Source organism: Zingiber officinale, chromosome 1A (genome assembly GCF_018446385.1).
Source record: "Zingiber officinale cultivar Zhangliang chromosome 1A, Zo_v1.1, whole genome shotgun sequence".
Lineage (NCBI taxonomy): Eukaryota > Viridiplantae > Streptophyta > Magnoliopsida > Zingiberales > Zingiberaceae > Zingiber > Zingiber officinale.
Window position 1 is genome coordinate 22,873,131 of NC_055987.1, and position 18,516 is coordinate 22,891,646.

The following is an 18,516-nucleotide window of genomic DNA, read 5'->3' on the forward strand; positions in this document are numbered from 1 at the left end:
CTCCCTAAGATGAAGTACTGATACTTGCTATAGCGTGCATACTTGCGGGAGATAGCTGCGGTGAAGGAAGCGTTGCAGGAAGAAGCAAGGTAGAGGTGGTGTCCGGTGGAGAGCTGGTGGTCTATGGAGCTGGGTGAAAGTCTGAAGACTGCCCCTAGTGACTGCGATGCTAGGTGGGTGACCTGAAGGAAGCCGTCATCGCCATCAGTAATTGGACTGTCGTGAAGGATGATCGGACATCGACCAAGATCGGACTCCATGTCAGACATGGATCGAGTGTTGGGATCAGATCGGTGAGTCGATGCATCGGATACACTCTGGAGGATGGAGTCATCAGATCGCAACGAATCAAGAAAGTATCTTGGCAGCAGGTCCAGCAAGCCGGTCAGAGCGACTGGGCATGGCCTATAGTACAACAGTCCGAGACTCAAGGTGGGGATGTTGGCGGGGAGGTTCGACCGTTTCGAAATCGCGTCGATCGAAGTCATCGATGTGTCGTCGAACTATGTCCTCCAGCTAACACAGGACCCGGAGGTGCCGGAATGAATGTACAAGAGCTGCGGAGTGCTGCAATCCAATCGAGCTTCCGCCGCAGGTTATAGTTAAGTGTGCTAAGTGCTAGGCCGTGATTCGCACCAATACATAAGTGGGTAGATCGATCCGTAGATGATCCAAGGAGGATGCGATCGGCCTTCGGAACGAGGCGCTCTGGATCGATCCGTGGATCGATCCAAAGCCTCCTCGATCGATTGGGAACATTCGAATCGATCGGGATCCGACCGTTGGCATCGTTTATAGCCGCAGGCGTTCATTTCCTGCGGCATCTCTTCTCCGATTCACTCCAGATTACTCGCCAGCTCCTCCACAGCGCTCTCAAAGATCAGATCGCCAGTTCTTGAAGGATCTTGGAAGCTTTCCAAGTCAAGAGGCGGATCAAAGGCAAGAAGAGAAGCTAGGGTTAGGGTTTTCTGTACTCATTGTAAGCTTTGCGCTTGTATTTTGTTTCCCTTTCCTTTCTTCTTGTACTGAGAGTCTTGTAGGGCTTCTCCGCCCTCGGTAGTTACCGAAAAGGAGTGTTTTCATAGTGGAGGGTGCGTGCGTGGTGTGGATCCTTGGATTAGTCACCTCTTGTGAGGTGGATACCAAGTAAACCAACCGTGTTAGCATTGTTGCATTTGTTTCTGTATTTTCCGCTGCATATTCTTGAAGAAACAAGCAATGACAAGCAATGCCAAGCAACGCCGAGCAACGAGCGAACGCGACGAGCTATTCACCCCCCCTCTATCTACTTTTGGTCCTAACAAAAACAAAGCACCAAAACAAGAACAACTCATGATCACTTATTTTTGTTGGGACCGAAATGTAGCTAGAGGGGGGGTTAGGGGGGGGGGGGTGAATGGCTCAGCGCGATCTCGTGCTCGTCGTTGCTTGCCTCTTGAGATGATGTGCAGCGGAAATACAAGAAACACAAACAACAACACTAACTCTAGGGATTTACTTGGTATCCACCTCAAGAAGAGGTGACTAATCCAAGAATCCACACACTCACGCACCCTCGACTATAAAAACACTTCTTCTCGGTAACTACCGAAGGCGAAGAAGTTTTACAAACTCTCAGTACAAGAAGAAAGGAAAGGGAAACAAAATACAATAAGATCTTACAAGTTTGCACAAGAAAACCCTAACCTTAACTTCTTCCTTGCCTCTTGACTTGGACGTGCACCAGCACAAGCCTCCAATAACCTTCAAGAACTGGCGGTGAGAACTTTGTGGAGTCGCTGTGAAGATCGCTGAAGAGAAGGATTGAAGCCGTGGAAGTTCTACCGAGAGAAATGCTTGCCAACAGCTAAATATGACGCCAACGGTCGAATCCCAATTGATTGGGTTGCTCCCAATTGATTGGGGAGGCTTTGGATCGATCGGCCGATCGATCCAGAGCGCCTCTGTGCTCCTGGGAATTGCCTGGATCGATCGGCCAATCGATCCAGGGCTTATCGCGCAGAATCACAGCTCCCAATCGATCAGCCGATCGATTGGAGGCTCCCAATCGATCGACCGATCGATTGGGAGGCTTTCTGTGCAATCGGCGATTCTCCCCAATCGATCCACTGATCAATTGGGGAATCCTTTGTCGCGGGGACTCACCCAATCGATCAGTCAATCGATTGGGCATGAGCCAATCGATCGGCTGATCGATCTAGCTCAGGTTTTTACCCAAAACCAAGTTCAAAGTTCCCTAAACCAACATCCGGTCAACCCTGACCTGTTGGTACATCATGCCTAGCATCTGGTCACCCTCGACCTGTTAGAACTCCTTCACCAAGTGTCCGGTCAATCCCTTTGACCCACTTGGACTTCCACCAGATGTATGGTCAACCTTGACCCATCTGGATTTCCTCGTGCCAAGGTTAATCCCTTTGACCTACTTGGACCTCCCAATACTAGATGTCTGATCAACCTTGATCCATTTGAATTTCTTATGCCTGGCTTCACTCACCAGGACTTCCCTTTTGCCTAGCTTTACTTACTAGGACTTTCACCTGGCTTCACTCACCAGGATTTCCAACTGCCTAGCTTCACTCACTAGGTCTTTCACCTGGCTTCACTCACCAGGATTTCCAACTGCCTAGCTTCACTCACTAGGTCTTTCACCTGATTTCACTCACCAGGATTTCCAACTGCCTAGCTTCACTCACTAGGTTTTTCACCTGGCTTCACTTACCAGGATTTTCCTTCTGCCTACCTTCACTCACTAGGTCTTTCACCTGGCTTCACTCACCAGGATTTTCCTTCTTCCTAGCTTTACTCACTAGGACTTTCCAGCCAAGTATCCAGTCAACCTTGACCTACTTGACTTTCCTTCACAAACTCCCCACATGAACAATTGCACATGCAATCTCCATGTGTTGTCTTCATGTATTATCAAAAATCGAAACCCAAACATCAAGACTCGAGCTTGACCCAATTCAAACTCAGTCAACCAGGTCAACCTTGACCCAGGGAATATTACACCAACAATCTCCCCCTTTTTGATGTTTGACAATACCACATTTAAGTTAGGCTAATTCCATAGCCTCAACTCCCTTCATGCCAATATATGAATGATAATGATGGTTTCCTTCATTCTTCCCCTTTACCAGAGGGCAAACTCCCTCTACAGGTAATGAAGGCCTAACTTAACCACTCATTCTCCCCCTGAAGAGTTACCCAACGTTGTTTACAACTTCACTCGTTGTTCATAACATAATAACGAAGGTCTCATACCCTTCATTATTCTGAACGCTCAACCCTTGAGCATATACTACCTGGTATATTCACAAACGATTCAAATGAAGGTCCCATACCCTTCATTATCATCAAATGCTTATCCATGAGCATACACCACTTGAATAATGAAGATATCCACTCTCCATTATATTCAAATGCCCACCCTTGAGCATTTTTGCTAAAGAAGGTTAACCACCTTCCAAGGTGTATGTAAAATAGATTTTCATGTCCTTAAAGAGTAACTCTTCCTAAAGACATGCGCGTAACTTCTGCCATTGTACCAACAATGACTTGAAATCCCTAAAACTTTAGGAAACCCAAATTTAGAAGTTTTGAGGTTCAAAAATTCAATATTGAAACCAAACCTCAACCTCAACCTCTACTTAGTCTCCCTTAACCAATCCGTCATTGTTTTCATCATGAAAACTCCCCCTAAATATATACAAATATATTTTGAGGGGTTAGGAATGGTTACCTAGACTAAAGGTGGTTCAAATGCTGAAATCAAGCCAAAATCAGCATTCCCAATCGATTGGAGTTGGGTCCCAATCGATTGAACCCATCTGAATCGATCCACTGATCGATTTAGACTGCGTGGATCGATCGGTGGATCGATCCAGTGAGCTTCTGCTCGCGAGAGATGCCTTCTCAATCGATTGCCCGGTCGATTGAGGCACTTCAATCGATCGAGTGATCGATTGAAGCTCTGAAAAAGCTGAAATTCACTTTCAGTCAATTTCAGAAACTTTCCAAAAATTCTACAAAATTCGAAAAATTATGAAAATTCATGTAGATATTCCTTAGGGCATATATTATCAAGGAAAAATAGTTTTATATGAAAATACTTTCTATTTTGAAAGATTGACACAAACTTGGAAACTTTTAAAAACTTTAGTGTTTTCTTCCAAGTTTGTGCTCAACTATTCACTGATAATTACTATAAAAAAATAGTCTTCATCAAGGTTTTCCAAAGCATATTCAAAACCTTTTTCAAAACCAATATCCAACCATATTCTTTGGGCTCAATGCACATGACTTGTACATTAGCTTTCCCAATGATTGGAAAACACATAACTATGTGTTTTGATGAACTTAAAACTCAAAAGAATGCACTAAATCAACATCTTGAGTTTTGTTCATCATCCTAACATCTCACTTGTATTTAATGTGTACGAAACCACATACAAGTCACCTTATAGTACTTTAGTGAGATGTAAGCTTTGGTTTTGCCCTAAACTAGGGGTCATGCATATCTATCTAGGCATTTTGAGATTATGAACATCCACCAAGGATGTTACTTGTTAATAAATATCATTTTTCCTTAATTTCAAGGAATTTAAAAATTATGCATGATGCGATATGACATACATCAAAGATAAATAGTTTTCAAAAGAAAATTTCCTAGAACTACATGATGTATGTATGACATGACATGGTATTTTTGTATTTTTCATAATAAGTCATGAGTGCAAGAATAAATATGATGTCATGATATATGATGGGCAAATAAAGCATGACAAATTAGCATAAATAAAATATCTAGAATAACTATCTAAGTATCCTTAAACCTTAGCTAATTTAAAGTTTAAACCCTACATTGCCCAAAATGTCCCAAGAAGATGCCAAAACCCAATTTTGACATTTCTTTTACTTTTCCTAATTTGTGCCAATTTAAAATTATGCATATTCCTCAAATTTGACACATATTACTCTTTTAAAGAGTAACAAATTAAAATAAGGCTTAGATTTGCCTTTAACTTCCCAATAAAATGCCAACATCCCAACTTGGCATTTCTTTATACTTAATTTCTTGTGCCAATTAAGATTATATCCAAATACTCAAATTATAACACATTTTATTCTTTCCATGAGTAAACTTATAATCCTTTTCATTTTCAAAGGTTAACAATAACCTTGAAAATGCTCTTAGAGTGCCAACTTCATCATGATTGGGTTAACTACCCTTCCAATTAGAGTTGACACTCTCTAACCCATCTAAGGGGTAGAGAAAATGCTCTTAGGAACCCAACACCTATTGGTGCTCCTTGGATGCTCTAGGTACTCACTAGGGATAACTTCCCTAGATACCTTCCTAGTAACCTTGTTAGACTTCTTAAGGGCCTTGGTCATCTTTTCTAGGTCAACTCTAGGGATTGCTTCCCTTGTGACATTCTTTGTGACTTTTTTAGACTTCTTAGAAGTCTTAGTCACATTTGTTGTAAAAATACTTTTAGGGATAACCTCCCTAGTAATTTTGACTTGACCATTTGACCTAGGGTTGGTTTCATAATTATATGGAACCATATGGTAAGAAGGCACATCTTTTTTGATTTTAGGTTTGTATTCCAAACCCCTATGACCCTTGGATAACCCCTGTTGTGCTAAACGTAGGTTTTGCTCACTTTGCCCTTTTAGGATACTTTTCATCCTCTTTAGGGTCTTTTCCATTTTATTAAACCTTGACTTCAAGACTTGATTTTCTTCCCATAAATCCCTAGATTTTGATTTTCCCTTTAATCCTTGACCATATTTATTTTTAGGCTTGTAACTAAAATCTTTAGAATTCTTGCCTAAATTTTTATCTACCTTCTTAGACCTAGGTGTGGTCGTTTAGCATGAAAGGCTACATGTTTTTCCTTAATGCTATCATGCTTCCTATTTCTATGGTAAATAGCATTAAAATGATAAAAATTGGAATTAGCATGCTTTTTACCATTATTTAAAGGGGTAGGTTCAATAAATGATACCTTTCATTTTACCTTGGAGACTTCCCCTTTACTCATGCTTCCTCCCTTAGGCTTGACCGCTTTCTTCCCCTTAGGACATTGACTTCTATAATGTCCTTTTTGGTTACACAAGAAGCACACAATGTGCTCCTTGTTCTTCTTTGTTGTGGGGGCGATCTCCTTGGGCTTCTCCTTGCCCTTTGGTGCCACTTGGCCCTTCTTCTTAGCCAATTTAGGGCACTTGCTCTTGTAGTGCACATGTTCCCTACATTCAAAACATATGATATGATCTTTATTTTTAAAAGAAATATTTATACCTTCACATGTAGGATGACACTTGATCCTCCATTTGATGTCTCTTGATTTTTGGAGGATACATCATCTTCTTCTTCTTTTTGTTGGTGCAATATCCCTCAGGTCAAGGTTGACCTGGGTAACCAAGCTGAGTCTTGGTTTGGGTTTAGATGTTTGACAATAAGATATTGATTGAAGAAGAGTCAAGTAGGTCAAGGTTGACCGGATACTTGACTGGGAAGTCCTAACTGGGATGTTAGGCAAAATGAAAGACCTAGTGAGTGAAGCTAGGGCGTGGGGAAAGTCACAGTAGTGAGCCGTGAAGCTGAGGAAAGAAGTCCATTAAGTCGAGCCGCGGAAGAAGAAGTCCGTGAGTGAAGCTGAGTGAAATCGTGAGTGAAGTCGGTGAAAGTCCTAGTGAGTGAAGCTAAGGATGGAAATCCTAGTGAGTGAAGCTAGGTGAAAGTCCTAGTGAGTGAAGTACTGGATGGAAAACCCTAGTGAGTGAAGCTAGGTGAAAGTCCGGTGAGTGAAGCCGGGCAAGGGAAAATCCAGATGGATCAAGGATGATCGGACATCGGTGCTGGGAAGTCCAGGTCAAAGGATTGATTGGATACTTGGCATGAAAGAAAAGTCCAAGTAGGTCAAGGGATTGACCGGATGGGCTTGGCATGGAGAAAAGTCCAAGTGGGTCAAAGGATTGACGGGACACTTGGTAAGGGAGTCCTAGCAGTCAAGGGTGACTAGATGCTAGGCATGACATACCAACAGTCAAGGTTGACCGGATGTTGGTTTGGGAGGTTTGGGACTTGGTTTTGGACAAAATCAAGTCTTTGGATCGATCGATGGATCGATCCAGGTCGATTCGGATCGATCCATCACTATCCCGCGATCAGAGAGCCGTCGAGACCCGGATCGATTCAGAGGTCCCAATCGTCGATCGTGGATCGATTGGGGCTACGCCAGCGATAGCGGCCGGATCGATCCGTGGATCGATCCAGCGCTTTCCGAATTCGAGGCGCTGGATCGATCCGTGGATCGATCCAAAGCCTCCCCGATCGATTGGGAACATTCGAATCGATCGGGATCCGACCGTTGGCGTCGATAAAGGCCGCAGGCGTTCATTTCCTTCGGCATCTCTTCACGATTTCATCTCAGATCTTCGCCAGCTCCTCCACAGCGCTCTCAAAGATCAGATCGCCAGTTCTTGAAGGATCTTGGAAGCTTTCCAAGTCAAGAGGCGGATCAAAGGCAAGAAGAGAAGCTAGGGTTAGGGTTTTCTGTACTCATTGTAAGCTTTGCGCTTGTATTTTGTTTCGCTTTCCTTTCTTCTTGTACGGAGAGTCTTGTAGGGCTTCTCCGCCCTCGGTAGTTACCGAAAAGGAGTGTTTTCATAGTGGAGGGTGCGTGCGTGGTGTGGATCCTTGGACTAGTCACCTCTTGTGAGGTGGATACCAAGTAAACCAACCGTGTTAGCGTTGTTGTATTTTTTTCTGTATTTTCCGCTGCACATCTTTGAAGGAACAAGCAACGCCGAGCACCGAGCACGCGAAGAGCTATTCACCCCTCTAGCTACTTTTGGTCCTAACAAGTGGTATCAGAGCAAGGTTGCTCTTCACCGGAATCACCGCCGGAAGGGGCAAACATATCAAGAAAAGCTAGAGGGTGAAGAAGTTGGAGCAAATTCTTCAAGTTCAAGATTCTATCAAGCTCAACTTCAAGATGCAATTCCAAGATGGACTTGGATTTGACACAAGGGTGGCTCCACCATATTCATCTACAAGCTTCGATTCTTGGAAATCAAGAATCGAAAATTTTCTTATGATGGAGATAGAGCAATGGTTTGCTCTCATGGAAGGTTTTGAAGCTCCCACAAATTCCAAGGGCAAAGTACTCAAAAGGAGCAAGTGGAGCAAAGACCAAATCCAAAGATGTGAGGCCAATGACAAAGTGACCAAGCTTTTGGTCAATTTATTGCCAAGCAACATCTTGGAACAAATTGGAGAGTTTGAAGATGCCAAGGAGCTTTGGAGCAAATTGGCAAGAATTCATGAGATCCCCTCCACTGTACCAAATCAAGGAGAATCCAAAGAGGGCGACTCATTGGATCAAGACCAAGAGGAGGACTCCGAGGTTGAGAGATGCTCAACCTCCGAAGAAGAAGTCCAAGAAGAAGCTTCATCTTCAAGGGAATGCAACGAAGGGAACAAGGAGGGAGCATACTCCTTGTTTCATATTCAAGATGATGAAGCCTCCACCTCTAGGATTGAGGGGGAGCAATCCTTGGTGACACCGGATCAAGAAGAAGGAGAAGCTTCTACATCCGGGTCAAGAGAAGAAGAGGAGGAAGAAGCTTCTACCTCCACAAGTCAAGAAAAATCAAATGGAGGAGAATCAAGGTCCTATCAAAAGGAAGTTTCTACCTCTGGATCCAAAGAAAAAGATGCCACCCCTACAAGCAAAGGTATGAATATTTCAATTAATAATAAAAATCATATAATATGTTTTGAGTGTAGGGAACATGGGCACTACAAGAGCAAGTGCCCTAAATTGACCAAGAAGAAGGGCCAAGTGGCACAAAAGGGCAAGGTGAAGCCCAAGGAGACCATCCCCGGAACGAAGAAGAGCAAGGAGCATATCATATGCTTCTCTTACAAACAAAAAGGGCATTACCGAAGTCAATGCCCCAAGGGGAAGAAGATGGTCAAGGCTCAAGGAGGCACTAGTCAAGGGGGAGCCTCCAAGGTAAAAAGGAAGGTAACTTTCATTGAGCCTATTCCCTTGCAAAATGGTAAAAAGCATGCTAGGTCAAATTTTTATCATTTTAATGCGATTTACCATAAGAATAGGAAGCATGAGGGCTTTAAGGAAAAGCATGTGGCCCTACATGCCAAAACTACTATCCCTAAGGCTAGGAATGTAGGTAAAAACCTAGGCGATAACTCTAAGGATGTAAGATACAAGCCTAGAAACAAAAATGCTCATGGATCAAATGAAAAACCAAAAACTAAGGACTTAGTGATAGAAAATCAAGTCTTGAGATCAAGGCTTGATAAAATGGAAAAGACCCTAAAAAGGATGAAAAATATCCTATTAGGGCAAAATGAGCATAACCTAGGTTTAGGGGTACAAAAGCCATCCAATGGCCATAGAGGTTTGGGATACAAACCAAAGGCTAAGAAGGATGTGCCCTCTTACCATAGAGTTCCATATAGTTATGGAACAAACCCTAGGTCTAGTGGTCAAGCCAAAAATACTAGGGAAGTCATCCCTAAGAGTATTTTTGCAATAAATGTGACTAAGACTTCTAAGAAGTCTAAGAAAGTCACAAACAAGGTCACAAGGGAGGTTATCCCTAGAGTTGACCTAGAAAATGTGACCAAGGCTTCTAAGAAGCCCAACAAGGTCACTAGGAAGGTATCTAGGGAAGTTATCCCTAGTGAGTACCTAGAGCATCCAAGGAGCACCAATAGGTGTTGGGTTGAGCATCTTCTCTACCCCATAGATGGGTTAGAGAGTGTCAACTCCGATTAGAAGGGTAGTTAACCCAACTTTGAGGAAATTGACACTCAAGGAGCATTTTCAAGGTTTTAGTTAACCTTTGAAAATGAAATGGAATTATTGATTACTCCTTGAAAGAGTAAAATGTGCCAAATAGTGAAAAATTGTTTTTATCTTAAAATGGCACAAATTGGGAAATTCATAAGAACTATCAAGTTGGGATTTTGGTATGTTCTTAGGCAATTTAAGGTAATCCGGGCCTTAAAATTTAAAAGTGCTACTCTTGAGGAAAAATGGAATATGCCAACATTTGAGGACATGTTTACTTTCAATTGGCATATATTAAATCAAGGAAATTAGAAATGCCAATTTAGGTTTTGGCATTCTCTTGAAGCACTTTAGGGCAATCTAGGTTTAAGTTGTAAGTTTAGCTAAGACTTTAAGGATACTTAGATAGTTAATGTAGGTATATTTTATTTATGCTAAATCTTGCCATGATTGTTTGCCCATAATATGCCATGACATCATGTCTAGTTTTGCATTCATGTTTTATCATGAAAAATCCAAAAATACCATGTCATGACATTCATACATCATGTAGTAATAGGATATTCTCTTTTGAAAATTATTTTCTTTTGATGTATGCCATAACATAATCATGCATTAAGTTTAATTCCTTGTAATTAAGGACAAATGGCATCTAACGACACTTATTGACAAGTGACATCCTAGGTGGATGTCTAACATTTCTAAAATGCCTAGATAAATATGCATGATCCCTAGATTAGGGCAAAAACTAAAATCTACATCTCACAAAGACTATAAGGTGACTTGTATGTGTTTTGTCCATATTATATACAAGTGAGATGTTAGGATGATGAACAAAACTCAAGATATTGATTTAGTGCATTCTTTTGAGTTTTAGGTTCATCAAAACACATAGTTATGTGTTTTCCCATCATTGGGAAAGCTAATGTACAAGTCATGTGCATTATGCCCAAGGAACATGATGGGATATTAGTTTTGAAAATGTTTTCAAAATGATTTTGGAAAACCTTGGTGAAGGCTATCTTTTGATAGTAATCACCATTGAATAGTTAGACACAAACTTGAAGAAAAACACTAAAGTTTTTGTAAGTTTTCAAGTTTGTGTCAATCTTTGAAAATATGATGTATTTTCATAGAAAACTATTTTTCCATGATTAAGTATGCCCTAAATAATGTCTACACGAAATTTCATAATTTTTGGATTTTTGTAGAATTTTCTAGGGGTTTCTGAAGTTGACTGAAATGGAATTTCAGCAACTATCGAGCCATCGATCGATGGAGTTCCTGAATCGATCCATGGATCGATTCAAACGGCAATTCCCGCGAGCAGAAGCTCGCTGGATCGATCAGCCGATCGATCTAGGGAGTCTGAATCGATCAGTGGATCGATTCAGAAAGGTTCAATCGATTGGAACCCAACTCCAATCGATCCAAGTTGCTGATTTTGGCTGGGAAGGCTTGATTTCAGCATCTTTGAACCTCTTTGAGTCTAGGTAACCATTCCAAACCCCTTAAATACATTTGTATACATACAAAGGGTGTTTTCATGTTGAAAACAAGGATGGATTGGTTAACGAAGACTAAGTAGAAGTTTAGGTTGAGGTTGTTTCAAATTTTGAATATTTGAACCTCAAAACTTCTAAATTTGGGTTTCCTAATGTTTTAGGGATTCCAAGTCATTGTTGGTGCAATGACAGAAGTTACCACCATGTCTTTAGGGGGAGGGACTCTTTAAAGACATGAAAATTATTTTTCATGAACCTTGGAAGGTGGTTAACCTTCTGTTGTGAACTTGCTCAAGGTTGAGCATTTAAACTTGAAATGGGGAGAAATGGGGAGTGGATATCCTCATTATTTCAAGTGGACACTCAAGTGGTAGATAATGCTCAAGGTTGGGTAGTTGTCTACATTGAGGGAGAAGTTAAGGATAAATGAAGGGTATGGGACCTTCATTATCGTGTTGATCACAACGAGTGATGTTGTGAACAACGATGAGCAACTCTTGGGGAGAGTCTTCAACAAATGGATTTGTTGAAGTGTGCCCAGAATTGGAGCATAGGTTGATGTGTGTCCAACGATGGGTTGATGTGTGCCAATAGGGGGAGAATGTATGATTAAGTTTAGGCTTTCATTACCTATGGGAAGGTCATAGGGGGAGAATGAAAGGACTCATGAAAGGGAGTAAGTTAGGCTTTCATTACCTAGAGGGAGTTTGCCCTCTTAGGGGGAGAATGAAGAGCTTAATTTATGCTTTCATTACCTAGTGGCATGAAGAAGGAGGCTATGGAATTAGCCTAACTTACATATGGGATTGTAAGTGTTATTGTGGTATTGTCAAACATCAAAAAAGGGGAGATTGTTGGTGCAATATCCCTCTGGTCAAGGTTGACACAACCAAGCTGAGTCTTGGTTTGGGTTTAGATGTTTGACAATAAGATATTGATTGAAGAAGAGTCAAGTAGGTCAAGGTTGACGGATACTGGGAAGTCCTAGCGGGATGTTAGGCAAAATGAAAGACCTAGTGAGTGAAGCTAGGCGAAGGTAAAAAAGTCTAAGAAATCAGTGAAGCGGTGAAAGAGTGAGTGAAGCTGGCGGATGGAAATCCTAGTGAGTGAAGCTGGGTGAAAGTCCTAGTGAGTGAAGCTAGGCGGATGGAAAACCCTAGTGAGTGAAGCTGGGTGAAAGTCACAGTGAGTGAAGCCGCAGGAAAATCCAGATGGATCAAGGATGATCGGACATCTGGAAGTCCAAGTAGGTCAAAGGATTGTTGGATACTTGGCATGAAAGAAAAGTCCAAGTAGGTCAAAGGATTGACCGGATGCTTGGAGAGAAAATCCAAGTGGATCAAAGTTGACCGGACACTTGGTAAGGGAGTCCTAGCAGGTCAAGGGTGACTAGATGCTAGGCATGACATAAGGTCAAGGTTGACCGGATGTTGGTTTGGGAGGTTTGGGACTTGGTTTTGGATAAAAATCAAGTCTTTGGATCGATCGATGGATCGATCAATCGATGGATCGATCGGACTGAGCCTCGCTGATCCAGGACTGCAGCTGGATCGATTGGTGGACTGTGTTGTCCTTGCGCGTGGATCGATCCGCGGAGGGCGGATCCAGTGGATGCAGAGCCAATGCGCAGGTGCTGCGGATCGTCCGGATCGATCCAAAGCCTCGATCGATTGGGAACATTCGAATCGATCCGGATCGGTCGCGATAAGGCAGTCAGATCATTTTCATCCGATCTCTTCACGATTTCATCTCGGATCTTCCTCCTCCACAGATCTCTCAAAGATCGATTCTTGAAGGATCTTGGAAGCTTTCAGTCAAGGCGGATCAAAGGCAAGAAGAAGCTAGGGTTAGGGTTAGGTGTATGTGCTTTATGCGTTGTGTTTGTTTTTTCCCTTTCCTTTCTCTTCTTTGAGAGGTTCTTGTAGGGCTTCTCCGCCCTCGGTAGTTACCGAAAAGGAGTGTTTTCATAGTGGAGGGTGCGTGCGTGGTGTGGATCCTTGGACTAGTCACCTCTTGTGAGGTGGATACCAAGTAAACCAACCGTGTTAGCGTTGTTGTATTTTTTTCTGTATTTTCCGCTGCACATCTTTGAAGGAACAAGCAACGCCGAGCACCGAGCGAACGCGACGAGCTATTCACCCCCCCCCCCTCTAGCTACTTTTGGTCCTAACACTTTTAACCCAGATGTAGAAGCTTCTCCTTCTTCTTGATCCGGCGTCACTGAAGGTCGCTTCCCCTCAATTCTAGAGGTGGAGGCTTCTTCATCTTCCTCTTGTACATGGAACAAAGAGTATGCTCCCTCTTTGCCCTCTTCATTGTATTCGTTTGAAGATGAAGCTTCTTGGACCTCTTCTTCGAAAGTTGAGCATTTCTCAACTTCGGAATCCTCTTCCTTTTGATCTTGCTCCATTGAGTCGCCATCTTTGGATTCTTCTTGGATTGGTACAGTGGAGGTTTCTTCATGAAGTTTGGCCAACTTGCTCCACAATTCCTTGGCATCCTCAAATTCTCCAATTTGGGCCAATATATTGCTTGGCAACAAATTGACCAAAAGCTTGGTCACTTTATCATTTGCCTCGTTCCTTTGAACTTGCTCTTGACTCAATTTTCTCTTCTTGAGGATCTTGCCCTTTGAACTTGTTGGAGCTCTGAAGCCTTCCATTAGAGCAAACTATTGCTCTATCTCCACCATCAAGAAATTTTTGATCCTTGATCTTCAAAGATCGAAGCTCATCATTGTGAACGGTGGAGGCACCCTTGTATCGAATCCAAGTCCATCTTGAAATTCCATTTGATGTTGAGCTTGATGATGAAGTCTTTGACTTGATAGAATTTGCTCCAACTTCTACACCCTCTAGCCTTATTGCCCCCTTCGGCGATGATTCCAGTGAAGAGCGGCCTCGCTTTGATACCACTTGTTGGGACTAAAATGTAGCTAGAGGGGGGGGGGGGTGAATAGCTCGGCGCGATCTCGTGCTCGTCATTGCTTGCCTCTTGAGATGATGTGCAGCGGAAATACAAGAAACACAAATAACAACGCTAACTCTAGGGATTTACTTGGTATCCACCTCAAGAAGAGGTGACTAGTCCAAGGATCCACACACTCACGCACCCTCCACTATAAAAACACTCATTCTCGGTAACTACCGAAGGCGGAGAAGCCTTACAAACTCTCAGTACAAGAAGAAAGGAAAGGGAAACAAAATACAATAAGATCTTACAAGTTTGCACAAGAAAACCCTAACCCTAACTTCTTCCTCGCCTCTTGACTTGGACGTGCACCAGCACAAGCCTCCAAGAACTTTCAAGAACTGGCGGTGAGAACTTTGTGGAGTCGCTGTGAAGATCGCTGAAGAGAAGGATTGAAGTTGTGGAAGTTCTACCGAGAGAAATGCTCGCCAACAACTAAATACGACGCCAACGGTCGAATCCCAATCGATTGGGTTGCTCCCAATCGATTGGGGAGGCTTTGGATCGATCGGTCGATCGATCCAAAGCGCCTCTGTGCTCCTGGGAATTGCCTGGATCGATCGGTCGATTGATCCAGGGCTTATCACGCAGAATCGCCGCTCCCAATCGATCAGCCGATCGATTGGAGGCTCCCAATCGATCGACCGATCGATTGGGAGGCTTTCTGTGCAATCGACGATTCTCCCCAATCGATCCACTGATCGATTGGGGAATCCTTTATCGCGGGGACTCACCCAATCGATCAGTCGATCGATTGGGCATGAGCCCATCGATCGGCTGATCGATCCAGCTCAGGTTTTTGCCTAAAACCAAGTCCAAAGTCCCCTAAACCAACATCCGGTCAACCCTAACCTGTTGGTACATCATGCCTAGCATCTGGTCACCCTCGACCTGCTAGAACTCCCTCACCAAGTGTCCGGTCAATCCCTTTGACCCACTTGGACTTCCACCAGATGTCTGGTCAACCTTGACCTATCTGGATTTTCTCGTGCCAAGTATCCAGTCAATCCCTTTGACCTACTTGGACCTCCCAAAACTAGATGTCTGATCAACCTTGATCCATCTGGATTTCCTGTGCCTGGCTTCACTCACCAGGACTTCCCTTTTGCCTAGCTTTACTTACTAGGACTTTCTCCTGGCTTCACTCACCAGGATTTCCAACTGCCTAGCTTCACTCACTAGGTCTTTCACCTGGCTTCACTCACCAGGATTTCCAACTGCCTAGCTTCACTCACTAGGTCTTTCACCTGGCTTCACTCACCAGGATTTCCAACTGCCTAGCTTCACTCACTAGGTCTCTCACCTGGCTTCACTCACCAGGATTTCCATCTGCCTAGCTTCACTCACTAGGTCTTTCACCTAGCTTCCTAGGTCTTTCACCTGGCTTCACTCACCAGGATTTCCAACTGCCTAGCTTCACTCACTAGGTCTTTCACCTGGCTTCACTCACCAGGATTTCCAACTGCCTAACTTCACTCACTAGGTCTCTCACCTGGCTTCACTCACCAGGATTTCCATCTGCCTAGCTTCACTCACTAGGTCTTTCACCTGGCTTCACTCACCAAGATTTTCCTTCTGCCTAGCTTCACTCACTAGGTCTTTCACCTGGCTTCACTCACCAGGGTTTTCCTTCTGCCTAGCTTCACTCATTAGGACTTTCTAGTCAAGTATCTAGTCAATCTTGACCTATTTGACTTTCCTTCACAAACTCCCCACATGAACAATTGCACCTGCAATCTCCATGTGTTGTCTTCATGTATTGTCAAACATCGAAACTCAAACATCAAGACTCGAGCTTGACTCAATTCAAACTCAGTCAACCAGGTCAACCTTAACCCAGGGAATATTGCACCAACAATTTTGGTCACCACCATAGATAATAATTCTACATATGTTGCCTCAACTTGACATTATTATGATCTCTCAGCAAATTCAAAGATCATAAAAACAGTTTGTTTGACCATAAAGTGCATATCCATAGTCACTGTCATTTCATCTGAATGAGATTACCAAGTCAATAAGATTGACTTGAAGAGAACATGAACTCAAGAGATTGGAATGGGTAATAATGTTACATAACAATAGAAATTGTACCTTAGTTGCTACAACAACGAGACTTTCACTATGTACTATGTTCTACTGTAAGCAAATAACTTGCAAAGGTTTTTTTTTAAAATGAACCTATACATCTTAATCTAGATCACAACCCCAAAAATCGTGAACAAAGGCACATTTCACAACACCATACCAAAATTCAACTCGCAGATGTTTGGTAAAAGTGCAAACAGCTCGGTGGTTAAAAAAAAAAAATCTTTTTTACAAAAGAAACATTTAAGAAACCATGAATCGACCAAACTTTCACTCGGAAGATGTATATTATCCTCCCAAAACATTGAAAATACCACAAAATCATAGAAACTAGCAAAAAAAAAAAAAACTTAAATCGAAGTGTTTGAGATCGAACCTCTTTCAAGATCCAATTCCCTCAGACGCTGCGATAACAGAAGCTGACAATCAATGTTTTTGCCTATTTTAAACCAGTTGTCTCCGCTGATCACTAACTCACTGAATCTGTCAAAGAGGGATTATTCAAGGTATGATCAGTGGTGTCTTACCAGAAAAGCCTAACCGTGAGTACCCGCGTCTCCACTTAAACCCCTTTGATGTGATCATTTGCTCCAAGGTAACGACATCGAATAAAATGACCCCCCCCCCCCCCCCCCCCGCGCCGCCGCGACTTTGGAAGAGGTTCACAGGAAGGGGGCAGCGACTATGGCTCGAAGAGGAAGACGCTTGCGAGGAGGGGCGGCTAAGGCACGAAGATGAAGAGTCTTACGAGGAGGGGGGCGGTGGCTTAGAGCTCAAAGAGGAAGACGCTTGCGGGGAGGGGGGCGGCGACCTAGGGCTTGAAGAGGAAGACGCTCACGGGGAAGGGGACGACAGTTAGGGCACGAAGATGAAGACGCTCGGGGAGGGGGCGGCTAGGGAACGAAGATGAAGATGCTGGAGGAGGGGGCGACTAGGGCACGAAGATGAAGATGCTCGTGGGTAGGGGGCGACTAAGGCACGAAGATGAAGATGCTCGTAGGCAAGGGTTGCACCTTTGCTCCTTCCGCTAAAACGGCTCGAAGACTCACAGTGAAGGAGGCAAATGATTTATGGATCGCGCTAAAAAAAGGGTTTTAGCAGCGTGCAGTCGATGTGCTGTTAAAAATATTTTTAACAGCGCACAGCGCGCTGCAAATATGTTGTTAAAAATATTTTTAATAGCGCACAGCATGCTGTGAATGTTTTATAGTATTAATAGCAAACATAGTGCGCTGTTAAAATTATAATTAGTTTATTTTTTTATTATTTGTAAAAATAGTATAGTATTCACAGCGTGTTTTATTTGACGCGCTGTAGATACTATTATTAACAGCGCTCTATAAATATACGTTGTTGATGACGTGCTGCAAAAAGTAAAATTTGTTGTAGTGTTCCACCACTGCCTAAACTCCAGTTAGGAAATCCATACACCTAACTTAACCTTCAGTTAGGTCTTCCACACTACCTAACCTCCAGTTAGGACTTCCAGACGCCTAACCTCCAGTTAGGACTTACAGACGCCTAACCTCCAGTTAGGACTTATCCAGTCAAGTCTCCTGTCATCCCTGACCTACTTGACTTGTATTCTCATCAACCTGGTCAACCCTTTGACCATCTCCACAACCAGACGATTGCTCTAGCAATCTCCATATATTGTCAAACATCAAAACTCAAATTCCTACTCAAGCTTGACTCAACTCAAGCTTAGTCAAATTGGTCAAACTTGACCAATAAAAATTGCCCCAACATTTCATTCTTTACTAATCTTTATAATCGTTGATCCGGCGGTAAGAACAGGGGACCCCCGTTCTGGGGAGTCAACGCCACGTGGAAGTCAAAGGGTCAGGTGGCCGACCGGAGATGGGTGGGTCGAACGCCCGGCCGGCTGACCGGTGTCTAACTGATGGCAAAAGGCGCCCCAGCAGGAAGCTGGGCCCCGACGCTCATGGTACAGGATCGTAGGACCGAGCGGAGGGCACGCTCGGCCGAAGACATGAGGTAGCATACTGCTAACAGTCTCCACAAAGCACATTACCGAGAATCTCCCAAGTATACCACTATAGGTGTCCGGCCGGACGTAAGGCAGAGGCTGGCTGGCCGGACGCCCGGCCGGGAGC